The sequence below is a fragment of the Fukomys damarensis genome, unplaced genomic scaffold (genome assembly GCF_012274545.1).
Source record: "Fukomys damarensis isolate Sample0158 unplaced genomic scaffold, DMR_v1.0_HiC HiC_scaffold_13, whole genome shotgun sequence".
NCBI lineage: Eukaryota > Metazoa > Chordata > Mammalia > Rodentia > Bathyergidae > Fukomys > Fukomys damarensis.
In genome coordinates, this window is record NW_022900925.1 from 8,603,830 (window position 1) to 8,618,404 (window position 14,575).

Here is a 14,575-nt window from a genome sequence, read left to right on the forward strand (position 1 = left end):
AAAAAAAAAAAAAAAAAAAAAAAAAGCACTAATGAATTTCATGTTTATAACTGGGTCCCACCCCCTAGACAGCTCATTATGTGTGGGCAAATACTCCAAAATTCAAAAGAAAAAATCCAAACTGTGAGCATTCTGAATAAAGAACACTCAACCTGCATCTGAATATATGATCATTTTAAACTTAGGCCAAAAAGCACCACAAAATTTAAAAAGTCACTGTAACAACCTAGGAGAAATATCTGTAAGATAAAAGGTGTACAAGAATTTACTATCTTGCTATCTTCCTATCTTCCTTTCTTCATTAAGAAAAAAGATGAACTCTTACTAGAAATTTGTATTATTAGCATCCCAATAGATGATTCAAAAAAATCTAAAGTTTTTTAAAAGCGCCTAAACTTTCTTGTTCAAAGACATACAAATTAAATCTAATGCCACTTTTTGTCTTCCAAATTGTCCAATATTTTTCAGAGTAATTAATACCCAACACACCTGAGAAAACGGGGAAAAAATAGGCCAAACTCTGTTTTGGGACAATCTAGGAAGGGCAAGGATATAACATGGACCAAAAGTTCTAATTTTGAACCAGCAATCCCACAACTAGGAATCCATCCTAAGGGAACTTTGAGAATAGCCCAAAAGGTCAGCTCGGAATGACAACCTACACAACACAACTTGGAACGGGAAAAATCTGAAACAATGCAAACGTTGGATGCCGTGTGTCAACACTGTCATTATGGCTGATTGGATAAACTGTTATATGTATTACTTGCTTTCTGCTTTTGTCCAACAGTATCTTCTGATTTTTGTACAGCTCAATAACACAGTCTGATCAGAAACAAAAGCACAAGGCTGGCTGGGGTCATGCCTAGACCAGCTCTCCAGGTCTTGGTATCTAGTGCTCCCTGATACCCACCCTACCTTCTCCAGGTCAGACTTCACCATACCCCTCTAGCCTGTTCAGAAGCACCCATCAATGAAAAATAAAAGCCACAGTCCAATTTCCAAGTGTCCGATTGTTCATTATGAACCAAACTGCAGAGAACGTTGGGGCTTAGAGGAAAGAGTTGCTGTTTAAAAAAGAAAAAGTAAGTCTATAACTTCCCAGAACCCCAAAGACATCCAGAGAGAGAAAGATAATATCCCCTTTGCACAGTTAGCCTTATTCCAGCTTTCCCACATCAAGAGAGGGGCACCAACAAATTGGACAATGTCAGGGGAGGCGACTGAGACAGTGAGAAGACTGGGAATGGTCACAGGGAAGCAGGGGTGAGAGTGACCAGGGAAGAAAAGATGTCTAGGAACCATTTTGTGGGAGTGGAAGGCCAGCGGGTCTGTAGCAACCAGGAAGCTGGTGCAGTCAGGGGAAAATGAGCTACTGACCAGAGCTGCCAACTAGGCCTGGGCCTTCTTGGTTGACCAGGGGGAGCACACTACAGACCACATTCCTATGGGATATTAGAGTGGGGTGCTAGATGGCTCAAAGTCACAAAAAGGGATGAAGGGAGACACTAGCACCTCCACAGAGCGCAAGTGATCACACAGCGCCACAATCAACATCATCTTAGGTACACACGGAACTGTGCAGGGTTTCCGGCAGAAAATGAGCTTCAGGGCCAAGCAGGGGGAATCACAGGGAAAGCATTCCTAGAGCAGGAAGGGACTGACTGAGAAGGTGGGTGAGGAAAGCAAAAAGAGGAAGAGGCATAATTGCCAGATATTCTCTTGTGGAAGGAGAAATTAACTGCCTCCACACAGGAAGGAGAGGACAGGGAGCTGCTGGGGAGGAGCTGGTTGTAGGGGAAAGGTACAAACTGCAGGAAACTAGACTTGAATATAATTGGCCCCTAGAAAGAGAAGGAGATTGTCCTTTGGTTAGAAATGGGAGCAGTGTCACCACCGGGAGGGCTTCATGGACAAGCTGTCTGTGAGGACCAGCCTCTCTCCATGACCATCTCAGTCCCTCTGGGTATTTTAATAACGACATCCAGCTCCCAGCTCAAGGTGTCCATCTGGACTACTTCCTTCCTTCTTACTTTCCCAGCCACAGGCCCCTGTACCAAAACAGGGATGATCCTTTCACCTGGTCCTTCCACTCTGAACACCTTTACCCTGTGACAGGACAGGCAGGTCTCCAGGGAAATGCCAAAGGCAAGTCAGACCTCAGTTCAGTCACTACCAAGGACTGATCCACTGTCGGAAAAACCTGAGTTGCTTTCATTTTGTTTTCGTTTTCGGACACAGGGTCTTGCTATGTAGCCCAGGCTGGCCTCAAAATTGTGGCAATCCCACTGCCTCAGCCTCTTGAATGCACTAGCTTTCCCGGCAAAACCTGAGTTCTTTTAAGCAAAAAGCAAATGAAAAGAACAGGCCAAACCCAGCCCAAAAGCGAGTAGCTGGTGTCAACAGACACTGGAACGAAATAAGCACGGTGATATCACAGGTGGCAGGCTCACCGAAAGCAGGATGGCCAGGACTTGGGGACTCGAGATGGGGTCCCTGTCAGCACTGCACACATCAGCCAACACTCTCACCAGCAGGACCTCGGGGGTGCTTGCAGATGACCAAAACCCAAACACAGTCTATGAGCAAAGTGAGGTTTCAGCCCACAGACCACACACGTACCACTGTGGTCCTGTAAGGTTATAAGAGAACCGAAAAAGTCCTATTTCCAAAATGACACCATAGTCATCAAAGAGATGGACATCATGGAGAAACACATGGTTCCGTGTCTGTGGTAACACTGGTGTCAACAAACCTACTGTGCTGCCAGTCACACAAAAGCAGAGCACATATGACTATGCATAACATAACCCACGATGCTTGGTAACAATAGACCGCTACTGATTTATGTATTTACTGTACTACACTTACAGGACACTCCTGCTTATAAAAAAAAGTTTACTGTGCACTATGCCATGTGACACAGTAAGCAGCCTCACTCTCCCCATGTTTCCCACACCCCACAACTCCATCATGAGGCTACACCGAGCAGCCTATGGTATCTAGGTCACTCTACGATGTCCACACAATGACAGAACCGCCTAACGTTGTGCTTCTCAGGATGTATCCTCATCATTAAGCAATGTCTGGCCGGACTGAGCAGCCCTGAAGTTCTCACCACGGGTAGCCAGGCACGGACAAAAGATGTGCCCTGCTACGGTGTCTTGTCACCTGTTCAGACTGGGGAGATTCACCTGAGATTCAGGTAATCCAAAGAAGAGATGAGAGACGCAGAGATCGTCATTCGCAGGTGCTGCTCAGTTGCACACACTCACGTGACAATCTAGCTGTAGAAAGGGGAAAATACACATAACAGTGGCTATGTGCCAGAGATGACCTTGGTTGTATCAGTTCTTTACACTGGGACATAGGGAGGTATTCCTGTGCGCAATTCTGTTGACTTGAACTTAATGTCTCCTGGAAATCACAGCACCACCCCCGACACACACACACACACACATACACACACACACACACACTCACTCACACACACAACTTGAACCACAGTGCAGCCATCGTGGACACACACAAAAATATCTTCTTACAATATGAGGCTGCCAGTCTCCCAAGATTTTCTCCTGGATCTTGCTGTATAATCATTTTCAGAAGCGGGCTCTTTCAGATATAGCTGATTCTCACTATTTCTATAAAGTTGCTGTGAACATTCAGTTACTGAATACTGAACCACTGCTCCGAGGGGTAATTCTGGGTTAAGAGCCTGGGAGCCTCTGCTCACCACACTCTTACAAACAGATGGATACAGAATCTTGCTTCATATGTGTTCTTGCTAAAAGGCACCTGATTTAAGATATATTATTGATTCATTAGCACTGAACTCATGGCCAACAGCCTTGTAACTCATGCCTGAATGAAGCTACTCTAATGTATTTTCTCTGAAAGATACACCCCCACCTTATTGTACTTAGTGGCATTAGACAGTATGTCAGTACCACGCTTGGGATACATTTTAAAGAGCAAAACAACTACTCCCCCCCACAAAAAGAGTACCAAAATGTGAAAAACATACCACCAATAGACCATGCAAAGCACATGTGTATACAGTGTGACAGCCACAGCTTGTTTACACTATGAGCGTTGAAACAAGAGTATTGTCTCTGAGCCGGGGATTTAGCTCAGTGGTTCCACCGCCTGCCTCGCAAGCACAAGGTCCCGAGTTCAATCCGTGGTACCAAAAAAAAACAGTACTTCCTTGTGTGACCTCAGCAAGGACTGTGTACATGGGCTTACTCAAAATTTTCACCTCTCTGCACATGTTGTAAATATCCATGAAAGGGCGGTGAATATTGATTTTGGAGTTACCGATAAATTTTAGTGAGGAAATGAATTTGCCAATATGGAGCTCACAAATTCTCCCTGTCTGTGATGCCACTGTTTTTCTATGGGATCTGTTTGGTTACTCATTATGTATCCTCAGAAAAGCAGGATCTGTGCAAGCTGTCTACCCGTAAATACAGCAGCTGCCCTTGGCCTTACTGAGGTTCCCTTTTGCAAGGCAATAATCATCTATGCAGCTTTACAGCACAGGGCACATTGATGGAACAGCCAGGCCCTGCCTGACTTGAGCTGCTCACTTACAGTGGCGTCTTCTTTCAACCCCCAATGAATACAAAAAACAATGCCCAATAGGTACTGACTGCCACTCCTGCCTGGCGGGGTCTGTGCCTCATGGGGACACACTGCATATCCTAGAATGCACTTTACCTCCTTGACATCCCCCTTTTGCTCTGCCCCAACACACATGCACACCTTGCTTTTAGTCTAGTTGTTCCCTGGAATTGGTAGGGCTTGACTTTGTAGACTGAACAGTGGCCCCCAAAAGATAGGTCCATGACCTAGTATCCAGTTTCTGTAAATGTGACTTTATTTGGAAACAGAATCTTTGGAGACATAATTAAGGATACTGACTAAAGATCATCCAGAATTTAGAATGGGTACTAAACTAACTATAGGCAACAGAAAAGGAGGAGACAGAGACATTAAGGGGAGAAGACAGAGACATTAAGGGGAGAAGACAGAGAGAGAAACCAGAACAGTGTGTGGTAAGGAACAAATTCTCTCTCAGAGGCCTGCAGAATGAATCAACTCTGCTGACACCTTAATTTTGGACCTGTGACCTCCTGAACTGTGAAATAATAAATTTCTGTTTTAATCCAACCATTTTGTGGTAATTTGTTACCATAGCCCTAGGAAACTAATATAACATTGTTGAAGAAAAATGTAGCAGGTAGACAAGAGAAAGAATTCTGCTCTTCCCATATGAAGGGACAACATTTACAAGGGTTTCAGGTTTTCTCACTGATATAGGTCTCAAGAGCCTGAGTCAAGTTGTACCCAATGGGACATCATCCTTCTGTCCTCTTTCTGGAATCTGCATGAAGCAAAAACCACACCAGCAGATACAAAAAAATAGCAGGGGAAAAGGAAGAACACAGACTAGAAGAAAATCATGGGAACATATATAATAAAGGATCTGTAACCAGAATATATAAAGAACTCTGACAAATAAATAACAGAAAGACATCCAATAGAATGAGACACACACATATGCACAAGAGCTCTGCAGATGCAAGTCTCAGAAAAGGAAACCTAAACAGCCAATAAACATATGAAAAGACGCTTAACTTCACTGAGAGTCAGTCATATGCAAATTAAACTAACAATGCAAATGCAAATTTGAGCAACACACCCATCAGACTGGCAAATATACACATCTGACAATACCAAGTGTTAGAGCAAAGGAGGGTGCTGTTATGTAGAGCTAGAGGGAATTTGTGTGGTCACCTTGAGCAGCAATCTGAAGTATCTAGTAAGAAATGACCAGACAATCACAGTTCTTAAGCATATACCCTGAGGAATCACACATATGACCCCAGGAGACACAGACAAGGCTGCTTGTTGTTACAACAGTGTTTAAAATAAGAAAAGAACCAAGAGAAAGACCGAACAGTCACCAATAGGAAATTAATGTTTTATATTGTTGACACAACGCAGTACCAAATAGACCTTAAATTGAAATAGAAATCTGTGTGATAAAATAGATCCATCTCAAAAAACTAAGCAAATTGCAGAATGTACACCTGATAATGTTGCAGTGGAAAGAGTCAACAACAGTCCAGGCTTTTGTGTATGATGAGGAAAGAAGTGGCAAGCATACACCCAGTAGTAAACAGCAAGCAACTACATTTATTGAAGATCACAGGAGTTGTGCTGAGAGCAAGTCTGTGTCAGCCAAAGGTATAGTATAGACGGAGAAAGGTACCAGAGTAACAGAAAAGCACTGCACACAGGTCAAAGCACACAAAAGTGGCAACAGCAACAGGACAACACAAAGCACAGATAAATCAGGTTTTTGGAAGTTCAAGGCCAGACACCTCTGCTTAGGCATCTCCCACTAAATCTCTAGTTGTGATTGATAGGAATGATTGACAGAGTACTGAGTCATCTTAGGGGTTCTCAACAAGCATGCTTGTCCCAGAATTCACTCTGATTTTATTTATATTTATGATATATAATACATATTTATGAACCCATAAGGAGTAAGGTAAAGATGAACGAACAGTCAGGCTAGGAGATCTAACATACATGTGCTCTTGCCGAGAGTATCAGATCTCCTGGGTTTTTGTTTTTTTATTTTTTTTACTCCTCTAAGGACAGTGGAAGCAGGAATAACTAGAGTACTATTTAGAATTAAATGGAGGGAAGAGAGTGGCTTCCTCAGCTCCATTGTTTCTAATTGTACTAATAAGACAGCATTTAGAAAAATGTATTAACTCACAAAATAGCACTTTGCATTATGTATAAATACATTTATGTAATAACAGTGGAACAATATTGAAAGATAACTGACTATTTGTTTCTCGGAGAAAAGAAATTGAATGAAACCAAAGAGAATGAAAGGTACTTCAAAGTTATCAACCATGTTTTATTATTTTTTTAATCAAAAAGACATAAAATAAAATGTGTAAGATGTAACTATCACATGAAGGAGAATATCATAACTTCCTGGATAGTGTACCAAGTGTCCCAAAGATGTTGAGGACAGAGATGACCACATGTTCACCTTGGGAAGGCCTTCTGGAGGACAGGGCACTAAAGCCTTGAAGGATGAATTTACAAGATTTAGAGATGTGCCTAGAAATGTCCCCCATACCACCCCAGAGCGTTCTGATATGTTTACTGAGGCATTATGATATGTTTACTGAATAATGCTTCCAGTGCTCAAATGTTAATGTAAAAAGCAAAAAAGTTGAACATCTTATATATCTTTCAAGATAAAATAAGTGTGGTGGAGGCTATGGATTATCTGAACGACATTCATGAGCTGGAGGTGGAAAACCTTATCCAGACTCCCTTGCAGCTAGGCTGTGTGACTTGGCTTTGACATAGCTCAATGAGGAAATCGGCAGGTTGTGAGCTCTCCTTCCAAGGGGTGGGCTCTACCAGGAGCTATAGTTCTAAAGTTATCCCCACTGCTTACAACTTCTTGGCTGTGGTTTCGTGGCTTATTTTGAAAATCTATTCCAGAAAGCTCAGCCTAATGTCTTTTCTTCAGCCCCACCTCCAGAAATTCTGAGAGTTACCTAAAATCTTTAACGCATCCCATTCTGTTTGAATTAGTAGAGTCTATTATTTGCAAACAAAGACCTGACTTACACCAGGTTACCGCATGTTTCTTTGTGCCAGGCCTACCATCTATGATTACACTTTTTACTTGTGAACCCACAGCCCCTGAGTTGAGATTCTACTATGATCAAACCATGTTTGATGAATGAGTAAGCCAAAGAATGACTGAGTTTCAAGCATTTATAACATAGAGCAGAAATTAAATTTAGAAAATATCTAAAAAGGTGATATTAAGACAGGGTGTGGCAAAGTATTTTGTGTAGAGGACCAGATAGTAAATGTTTTATGAGCCACACAAGTTTTGTTATCATGACTCAACACCACGATCATAATGTAAAAGCAGCCACAACAGTATGTAAACAAATGGATGTGACTGTGTACCAATAAAACTTTATTTGCAAAACAGGTGCCTGCCAGGATTCTAACCAGGGGCCAGAGTTTACAGTTTGCCACCCACCATAAGCTAAACATACAATAAACCAATCCTCAAAATGGCTCCAGTCTGTGAAAGACATTGGAAGAAGTTGGCTACATATATGCCCCATTCCCAGGCTAACTAAGCATGATTCTAACCCAGTGGTTCCACATTCACAAGAATCTTCCCTCTCGGTGTTTCTGTTGCTCTTAAAATGTATAATCTGGAAAGAGACATAAGTGGGGGAATGCACACCCATATGTCCTTCACATTTCTTGCAACAGCACAAATCATATTTTATCTGCACATCTAAAATTCTTTTCTCTCAACTGCCTGAGACACACAGAATTTCCACTTCAGTCTTTAATTAAAATACAGTTAAAATGCATATGGAAACTTAAACTGACACAGACAGTAGTGTTTGTATTATAAAATGTCTTGAAACACTTTAACATATGGTAATAATAGCTAAACAAATTTGGCACTTAAAGGATAACTTCTGCCCTTGCATCACAGAATTTGGAGAGTAGCACAAATATAAATTGTACCACAGTTTCACCTAACCTGACAGCATACATGTGTGATGCTAGAGTCACACAGGCCTTGGTCCAAAGCCCATCGTCTAGATGAGGAACTGTGAGCACATTATTTATTCTTCTGAGCCTCCATATCTTCAGCTTTAAATGGGTTCAGCTTTAAATGGGTTCAGCTTGCGGTTGGTATGACAAATGAAATGACCTAAGTGTTTAGCATGGGATGTGGATCCCAGTAAGCTCTTAATAAAGAATTAGTGCTGTGATAATGAAGACAATGATGACTAAAATGATACAACAAAATTCTTGAAGTGCCAGTGACCAGATCAATGTTCAGAACCAAATACACAGCATTTGGTGTGTTCAGCTCTGAGTGCTAACATTGAGGCAAGTCTATAGCTTCACAAATCGACCACTTTCCCACAAAAGCTCCTGGAAAAAATTCTGATTTAAAAAAAAAAAATTGCACGAACTCACCCAGACATAAATTCTCAGCACCTAGAGTCAGATACTAGTGCCCATCTTACCTTCAGAGTAGACAGTGGACTGGAAGTCTCATCTGGGCATTCAACTACCTGTGTGGCCACAGACAAATCATTTCCCAGCTCTAGACCAGGAAATGGGGCCTCTTCTGGGTCTCTCAAACTTTAATGTGCACATGAATCACTTGGAGAATCTTGCTAAAAGGCATGTTCTGATACAGTAGGTCTGGGATGGATCCCGAAAGTTTACATGGCCAAAAAGTTTTCAGGTGATTCTAATACTGCTGGGAAATGCTGGTCCAGATGATTTCTCGGTTCCGCCCCTGAAGGACCATCCCCAGATGAGCATGCTTTAACCAGAACACTAGAGCAGTGGCGCAACATAATGGCATGCATTTTGTTTTTCTTTTTAAGACAAAACACGTTAATGTATGAGTGCTTTTTCTAACTAAAACCTCAGTATTCAGGTTTCATTGCAGCGTCGGCACTTTGCAATAAATAAGTGGGTTTTGGGCTGCAGTTTGGGGACTCGTCTCTAAAAGGTTTGTCACCACTGTGCTAGAGGGTGTTATTCATCATTTACCTCCTCTTCCTTCTCTTCAACTCTCTGCCCTCCACATTGTGGCTGTCTTCCTTTTCCACCCTACTCACAAGGTTTGGATGAAGAGAAAATATATCCAATAGTTCCTCAGCGAAAAGTGGCTTGTTTTCTACCAACTGCATGGTGGTGGGGGTGAGATTGACAGAACAAGGAACCAAACTCCTTTAGGAGCAAATCCTGCTTCTCAGCAGGGAGACACTGCCCCATCCTACTTTCCTTACAGAGCCCAGGAATATCACAAACATTAAGAACTCTCACACTTGACAGATTTATAACAAATCTATTCAGCAAAAATCAGTTTGGATTAATACTTCCTTCAATATCCACCTGCTGGCCAGAAGCACCTTTTTTCAGCCCCCAAAAGTTCCTAAGCTGTCCAGGGTCCCCATTCATACACACCATGCTCCAACAGCTTGTACAAAAGGCACAGGGAAGTGAATGCTGCAGGACAAATGAGCCGGGGTGGCCAGGGTGCTGGAAAGGGAAGCCAGATTTCCTAAGCAGGGCAGCCAGAGTGGCCTGAGCTGACCCAAGGAGGAAGCCCAACCCACGTTCCCAGTCTTCCTTCAGGCTCTCCTTAAGGCCAGGTGCCAGAGGGGAGAGTCCTCTGGGAATGTCCCCAAGGGAAAGAGGGTGAAACACCAGCCTTCCCATTCCAACTTGGGTGTTAAAAACCAAACACCTGATCCCTTCAGGGCCAAGGTTCTGGCTGGCCCCACATAGTCAGCAGGATCTCTGTTCCCACAGTGAGGCCCAGCCACAGGTCACCCACCACTCCCCACTGAGAGGCACTGGCTGTCACCCAAAACCCAACCTGGCACAGTGACACCCTGGTAAGTGTTGAGGAATTTGACTCTGAAACATCCGGCTTGCAGAAGGCCCCTAGCTGCCAGCTCAGGACTGCAGTCCCAATTTCTCACCGCACAGAAGAAAGCCCACACAGGAAATCCCACCCTTCCATGGGCCAGGTCACCTCCCTGTCTCCAGCCTTGTGAGAATGCCGTGTGGGTACAGAAAATGAGCAACACAAGGTGTCATGGTGTTGACTCAGGGCCCACATGTGACAGTCAGAGAGGGACGTCTGCTTCTGGCTGGCATGGGCGTCCTCCAAGTCACCAGGCCCAATATTGTCACCGTGCTGGCCTGGCAGTTCTCACCCTACAGCTACTCCAAGGTCACGCTGGGTCCGCTCCATGTTTTCCAGGGCCCCTCTGTCCTCACAGCTCCCATCCTGGGCTTCCCAGAAGCACTTTCTTGAGCACTTATTTTTGGTTCTGAAGCCCTGTCTGCCCTTCATCCTGTTTGTATATGTTGGTATATTATTACTGCTTGCAATCATCTATTTTTTTAACTATGAGAAAATACACAGAACAAAACTTACCTCCTTAGCCATTTTTAAGTGTACGGTTCAGTGGCACATTACGTACATTCACATGCAACCATCACTACCACCCACCCTGAACTTTTTCACTTTTCCAACTAAAATGTGGTATCCTAACTCGCCATTTCCCAGCCTGTCTGGTTCCTGGCACTACCATTCTTCTGGCTCTAGGAATTTGACTATTCTAAGCACCTGAAATAAGTAGAATGATACATTTGTCCTTTTGCAACTGGCTTATATCACTTAGCAGAATGTCTCCATCTTTCATTTACGTTGTAGCACATGTCAGTTTCTTCAGTTTCTTTTTTCAAGCCTGAAAACTATCCTACTGTGTATCTATGCCACATTCTGCTTATCTACTCATCCACCCATGGACATCTGAGTTGCTTCTAACTCTTGGTTCTGTGAATAGGGCACATGAATATCTGTTCAAGTCCCTGCTTGCAATTCTTTTGGGTATAGACCCTGTAACCTTTTAGCTTCTTATCTGCATAAAAAATTTGTCTGCAAATTGCTCATCAAGTGTCCTGGGCAAGGAATTTACAAAAACTGAACACATCAGGCTGGGAAGTTAACTCAGTGGTTCTGCCACTTGCCTCGCAAGCGCAAGGACCCAATTTCGATCCCCAGTACCAAAGGGGGAAAAAAAACTGAACACATCTGTGTGAATCAGCACCCAGATCAAGAGCCAGAACGTTGGGCTGAATGTGTGAGACCCGGTGTTCCATTCCCAGCAGAGAGAGAAAGGCGGGGGGGAGGCCTTATACCCATCAGATGCCCCTTTACACTATTCCACACACAGCCAACCAGGGTAGCCAACATCCTGACAATAGCACACAAGACCTTTGCCTGTTTTTACACTTTGCAAAAATGGAAGCGCACAGTCTGTGTCTGGCTACTTTTCCTCCGCATGATGTCTGTGGGATCCATCCAGGTGCTGCATGTACTGGTAGGTTATTCATACTCACTCCTGCATGGCATTCCACCGAATGATATATCACAACGTATTTTTCTGCTCTGTTGTTGATGGGCATTTATGGCTAGTGTCCAGGTTGGATCTATTACGAGTAGCACTGCTATGAATATTCCGACACATGTCTCCTGGATAGCTGATGTACAAGTTTTTGAAGAGTACGCACTTAAGAAGGGAACTGCTAGATCGTTTTATAGAAATTTCCAAACTCTTTGCACCAAACAGTTGTACCAGTTTATACTCTTACTAGCAGAATATTTCACCAACCCTTGACACCCTCTTCCCTTTTGTAATTTTAGAAACTCTGGTAATGCTTTATGGCTTTAATTTGCATTTTCCTGATAATTAATGAAGCTCAGCACCTGGTCATGTTTATTCTTACCTCTTGCGTTTTAGACACAGGTCACAAAATCCCAGGAAGAAGGCCAAGCAGGGATCGCAACATCATACACAGCTGGGTTTCCTCAAGCCTCTCTCTCCTCACCAGGGCTCATGATGAAATACTAGCTTGTGCAGTGTGACTTAAGATAAGGCTAACTCCCCATTTACCTGGCCAGGTTGCTGTCACAAGCCCTGGGCTAGATCCCGACATGGCTGGCCTGCTGTTCAATCATTGTGTTTTGCTCATAACAGTGCCTCAAGAACCAGGCCTTTTGCCAAGGGTGTCAGGTATCACTGGCTTGGTAATGACTGATGCCGAAAGCCAACCATGCCATATATACAAGTGTGTAATTCTTTGGAACAACAAGTTCCTCTGTGGGACACATACCACAAACATTACAGAGAATTCTGCAACCAGTAAAGGAATAACAGTAACCAATATCTAGTCTTGCTTAAGAGCCTCACCAACCAATGCCCTGAACTAAACCTAATCCCTTGATCCAACCAAATTCAATTTGACTCAATCCAGCAAATATGTATTGATGATCTATTATGTGTCAAGCATTGCATTGGATCTACTAGGATCACAGACATCAAAGACAGTTCTACCCTCAGAGAGCTGAAAGTCTGCGTGAATATAACTAGTCATGTCCTACCTCCTTCATTGCTTTCCTTTTCTAAATGTTATAACAATATAAAAATAAAGGTATTTTTACTTATTAAATTAACTATATCATATATTTTATATGCAACTCAAGAAAATTCCCTTTCACTAAAAAAAAAAAAAACAATGTAGGCAGCAGGTTGGACGTGGCTAAATGGTAGGACAGAATGCGATAAATGTCACTAGTAAGATCTGAACATAATCCAAGCAGAACATAATGAGTTTCATGGAGAGAAAATGTCTGCTTATAGAGAATCAAAGAGGCTTCATGAAGGAAGAGGAGTTTGAGCTGTGGCTAGGAGACTGAACAGTCAGAACTAGCAGGGCAGGCTCTCCAGAAGGGGCAGCAGCATGAACAAAGGGGTTGGCTGGAAAGTTTCAGCTTGGCAGTAGAATGACAGAAGCAAAACCATGAAGAAGGATACTATGATTACATAAAAATTAATCTCGAGATTGAAAAACAAAACCCACAGTTAACAAGGTAAACACCACAATGTAAAAGAATCACACCTGGTACCCAACTTAGAATAATCTGACTCAACAACTTTTCAACTTTAAGACAATGGGAAAGTGGTACACATTCAGTAGAGACCATACGTTGAATTTTGAATTTGGATCTTTTCCTTGGCTAGTTATGATGTACACAAAACAATATGTATAATTCCATTCCATTTAAAAATTCATGTACAAAGAACAGGAAAACTAGCAGAAGAATGTCTGCCAAAATTTTATCAATACTTTCTCTAGATTGGAATGACTTCAGAGTTTTTTCTTTGTGTTTTCTGAGTTTTCTTAAATTCCTCAAATGAATACACATTGTTTTTGGAATGAGAAAGAAAATGAATATTAGAGGTTAAAAGCAAAAGCTGTCCTGGGGAGGGAAAAGTAAGATAAGAATTGCTCATCTCTCCAAAAACCACACTGTCCCCTTGCTTTACATCACACTAACCTTCCCAGTCCACATTCCAGTTCCTAAGGATGCTGTTTTGCTGTTTCCTTACTTTGCAGGGTGGCTGGAAACACTCAGCATCTTCTTCCAATGGCACATCCAGCCAGGTCATCCAGAGACAGCTTCTCCTGTGTCTGCCAAGTGCCACAGAAGCCCTGTCAAGTTTCTAGTTGACGCTGCAGCTACACGAATGTTTCTCCTTCCACCTGAAGTGATAGGCACAATTCACTGTATCCTCCTGGTTATCCTGCAAGACTCGCTGACTTAAATGATCACCTATCCTATCTCATCCCGCCATGGGTCACTGTTGACAAGGGAACACTCCCCCTGCTGAACAGGTGCTTCCCAGGGCACAGTGCTTTGCCCAGCAAGGCTCAGCAAGCCTCTATGGGCACTAATGAAATAGGGAATAAATGAGTAATCTTTGTGGTAGATGTGGCTGATGGGGAGATAGCCACACTGCTGGGACGAACCATTTATCTGCAAAGTTGAGAGTCTGTTTATTTCTAGTTTATGTTCAGTTTTGTTTTGTTTTTATTTTGGGTTTTTTTT

General features: G+C 42.8%; 1 protein-coding gene across 1 annotated transcript in view; it reads right to left on the reverse strand.

Annotated features, from left to right (window-relative positions):
* The window catches only part of Ntn1 (netrin 1), a 197,874-nt gene that overhangs the window by 101,747 nt on the left and 81,552 nt on the right, over positions 1 to 14,575 (reverse strand). The window lies entirely within an intron of this gene.